We start from the raw sequence: 4,931 nt of genomic DNA, 5'->3' as shown, positions 1-4,931 counted from the left end.
TCAACACGGAGCCTCTCCCACCACACCGTGCTGCGTTCAGGGACGCTCGGAAATATCTGCACTGATAATGCCACACTGTGATGCGTTCAGGGACGGTCTCAAATATCTGCACTGATATCACTGCATCTCACCATGCCGCGCGGCATTGCCTCTAGTGGCATGTGGGGGTATAAGTCGTTTGTGTGTGTGTTTATAATGCCAATGAAATCAAAACAATATAAAATATGTGAAATTCATATTTTATATATTAAATAAGTTTAAGCAATAAGTCCATTTCCAATAATAGAGGTACTTGAAGAGCACAACATTTCTCAGGTGATACACACAGGTGAAAAGAGCGAGAAGACAGTGTGAAAAGAGTAGTTTGAGAACCACTGTGCTTACTTACACCAGACCTGAGCATCATAAGGTTCCAGAACCATTTGTGGCCCTTTAGTTCCACTTGACCGGCCTACAGGGTGTCCCTGAGACATCCTGAATCAAATGAAAGTTACTGTTATTATTCACTTCTTTCCATGTAAAAATAAGCTAATCATACTTCATTTATCCCCTTGGGGAAATACCTTTTTCAGTGTTGACCAGTACGTTTTCTATGGTGCAGAAGAGTAGGCACTTTACAGCATTCCGGGAGCTGATGAGGGTTAGGGGGTCTTGCTCATGGACCTACTGTGGTGACACATCAGCTGTGGGATTCTACCCTGTAAACTCCCAATCCCAAATCTAATTCTCTAGCCTCTGGGCCACCATTGCACTGCAGTTACACATTTCATGTTATTAGCAATTATTGTATTACAGGTTGTGTCTCACTTATTGTTTTTGCAGAGACAGGAGTGAAAGGATGGATATAAACAGAGAAAAAAAATGCAACAAGATGAGTTCTGCTGGCAGGCACGCCACACACACACACACACACAAATATTTCCAACAGCCAAACGGGAAAGCCATTAGATTATTGGCCTTATCTTTAGCACAGTGACATTTTTTTTTTGCTGAGAGAGGAAGTTAGCCTTCCCACATTGTTTAACTGTTGGCACAAAGTTGAAGGCACACTATTGTCTTGAACACTGGCTCACAGCTCAGGGTTACGGCTCCTTACTGAGGGTCACAAGTTGTTCGTTTATACCATCTTTCCTCTCATGTTTAATACTTCCTCTCCATGTAGTTGATATCTTCAAACGCAGTACATGGGAATATGTGCTCGGGTACTTTTTATAATCCACAACGCATCACTGTAGAGCAGTAGCACTAAGTAAGGCTGCAGATTTGAAATTCAGTAAGAAATTAATTCCATTTCGGAATTTTTTTCGAAACATATATAACTGATGTGGAAACATCAGATTTTGGTGAGTTTTGCACTTTCGGACAAAGGCGATTGCATGGTTATATCAAAAATGGGTGCTTTTATCATCCTCATATCTTTTCACGCTTGTTTCGATCTATCAGTAGCAGCACAGAGTGGGGGACTTTAGTTCTCCAGTGCTCATATGAGTCCCCCATAAGGGTTAAAGTTCAAATCATAGGCTACAAGCCTTCGCTGTATCCCTACTGTGAGGACAATTAGATGAAAGGGGAAATGAACAATAATAAAAAAGAAGGGTGAAACCACTAAAATCAGATAAAAGAAGATTATAAATTGTAATGAATTCGTTACCATCCTGAATTGTTATTGAAACTTTAGAAATACAACATAACATAAAGCTGTTGTACATATATCAGAGCTATATATGTAAAACTTTATAAGCTACGTTAGCTTCATTTAAAAGGCTAAACTTGTTTTTTTGTGACTCCAGTTAAATTTGATTTTGTGGAAAGTTACAAAAGCGGCTGTTTTGGTCAGAGAGGTTGCCGACCCCAGTTCCACTAAAATAGCCAAAGGTCAAAGTCAAGGTAGCACTGAGGACAAGTCTGAAAATCACAAATGTTATTAGGATACTGTAGGTAGTACCCATAGAGACAGTGTGTGGACAATGAATTTGTCCATTAAGTGTTTTTAGAGCCCGTCCCACCAGGTAAATTGCAGTAAGGCCTGCCTACACGAGGATTTTAAATGCAGGATGCGGTTATATGAGCGAGGAGACGAACTGATTGGCATAATACTTTATAGCCCTGCAAACTCATATGGTTAGGACGCTTAAGAAAACTTGTGTACAAACATGCATGCACACACGTGACACCTGGACCACAAACAAACTCACACACTGGAATGAACTAAAGAGGCAGTACAGCTCCTGGCCTGCGGCATTCAGGTGTCTTTGCTCACTTGTTCCTCTAACACTTCTGAGGAAGCAGTTTGCCCACAGCGAGGAGAGGAGGTGAAGGGAGGAAAATGACACACAAATGATAAGGCAGGACGCTGCAGGAAGGAGGAAATGAAAGCATGGGGGGACTGTAGAGAAGGATGAGTGGCGGAACTGAACCTCTGAACCATGGGGGGTGGGGGGGGGGGTCATCTTATTTTTTTTTTTTTATAACCACTTCAATAAGCATTCTAATGGTTCTCTTGAGAGATGGGGTAGAGGCCAGAAGTTAGAAAGACAGTTAAAGTATTTTTTAAGGTTGATCAACATCATGTTACTTTTCTGGACGTTAACCTTAAATAATATAGGTTGACAATTTCTGCTTAAAAGCAACACAAAGACTTTTTTTCATTAGAATTGACAACTGAGAACATACACAAACTCATTTTTTATGTTGTTTGTTGTTTTCCACCTTTCTTTGAAGCTACACAACTGAGACAAGTCTATTCTTTACTCATCATTAATCCAGCAGCTTTACAGTGAGGTACTCTGCATTGTTACAAGAAAAGAAAACACACCTTGTTATCTGCAACATAGTTTTTCATCTATTTTTTGAAACACCATCAAAACAATAGAAAAATCTGCTGCAGCTGTTAGTGTATTCTGTTAGAAACGGGAAAACTGAACAAACAGGAGGAGTGGAATAAAGACCTGTACAAAAGGCAGAGAAGTGTGTTCTCAACACATCCTTCGGTTTGGGCAGCACTTGGCCAGGTATCTGTGTCATACCTGCAGTGGAAAAGAAGCATTTCACCGGAGGAAAATAGTTTTCTGTCTGCTGAAGGCATGCTTTTTAGACTAGAGATACTTTAGAACAGGCCTTCTCGAAATGCAGGAGGATGAAGCTCCATCTTTCCATAGTTAAACCACCATGCACCTCCATGGCCGGTGAGAGTTGGTAGTGGGACACCAGATTTCCTAATCTCATTATAAGATAATAACATCAGGGGCTGTTGAAATCCATAAAGCTTCATTTGAAATATGTAATAAATCCTCCGATAGTCTACAACCCTTCTTCTCATAATGTTTTTAATACTATTTTCTGATTTCAAATAATTTCTGTTACATCTAAAACAAAATTCTTTATAGTTCCAGAGTTGTTTTAATTGGTTCATAATCTTTCTTTCAGGATCTGCTAACATCTGACACAATGCCAGTTTGAAATCAAATCTCTGACTCAAGAGACAGAGTAGTTTAGAAATATTTATGAAAACTCAACGTTCAGCCAGAGAGCAGAGGTATAAAAAGGGATCAGATGAAGACTTAATGAGAAAACCAATGACTGAAACCACAAATTCTTAACAAGATGTGTCATGAGAGACACGGAAGGCTGGAATGAGATGCAATGATGGAGCAAAAAGAGTGCACAAGACAATTAGATGAGACCAACTGGTAGAGACAAGGCTTTAATGCATGAGAGGGTTCAACAAGGCAAAGCAGGAGACAATCAGGAAGTAGGATGGAGCGATGAAACGCCTGAAAAGAAAGCAGAGTATCTGAGACACAGACACGGACAGAGAGAGGAGATTAAAACCACAGATAAACTAGAATGACATGAGCTGAGAACAAATAAAACCGTGATGTTTGATGAAGCCACGATGAACATGACAGGAGTGATTATGTGACACTGCCTGACTGTAGATTCCCGGCAACATCCAGATTACACAGGATAAGATTTGTTTAGCTGAATTATTGAATCGATCAGACACGCTGTGATGACAGCTCAATCTGCCACAGCAACACCACAAAAGTGAAACTAAATGCACAATATTACGAAAAGAAGACAGTTTTTTTTGAATATCGATCAAAGGAACTCCTTTACTTTTCAAGGAAAAACTGCATGTACCAGTCTGCTGTTGCTTGCACAACGCTGCACGTGACCGCCCCTTTTCTCCACATGTCAGTCCAACAAACTGGGCTGTGATTCCTGCACGCTTTCATAAGACCAGCTTGTTTACATACAGCAAAACTAATCAGTTCAGACAAAGACTAGAATTACTACACAGCTGATAGGTGGAAAGCGCTGGAAAATGTATGTTTCACTATAGTCTGAGCATTTCTGTGTAATTATCAGAAAGAGGATAATAAGGGTGGAAATAGTGGCTCTTCCTCGCAGTGATTAGTATTTAGGCCAGCAGGTCAGACAGCTGCTCTGGACTTTGACAGATTGTCCAGATAATCAGTGTCTGCACAGACGTGATAGTGATATTGACTGTCTCATTTCTCTCTCAGCAAGAAAGCAAATAGCATAGCTTCCAACATTAGAAGGCTGTTTATGCAACATTTCACTCGAAATACTATTACACAAGACTTTTTTTTTTGAGATCAAACATTTGTGCAAAAGTTATTTCCTGATAAAGGTATTCACTAATGTAAAAAAAAGTGGTGACTTACTCTTTAACCCACAAAAACATATTTCTATGATCGTTTGCAAGTACTCAACAGCAAACTGCCAGGCATCGGATTCTACACTAGATGGCGATAGATGAACACAAGTTGTGCAGAGAGAGACCGAGACGCATTGAAGCGTATGGAAAGGCGAAAAATAAAATAAATAAAATAAAGAGAACATACACGGAAGAGGGAGTAAGGGAGAATCAGCTACAAGATAGAAAAATAGAAAGAACAGAGGTA

Source organism: Salarias fasciatus, chromosome 12, assembly GCF_902148845.1.
Source record: "Salarias fasciatus chromosome 12, fSalaFa1.1, whole genome shotgun sequence".
Taxonomy (NCBI): domain Eukaryota; kingdom Metazoa; phylum Chordata; class Actinopteri; order Blenniiformes; family Blenniidae; genus Salarias; species Salarias fasciatus.
The sequence above is the reverse complement of the archived record's forward strand: the minus strand, read 5'-3'. Positions refer to the sequence as shown.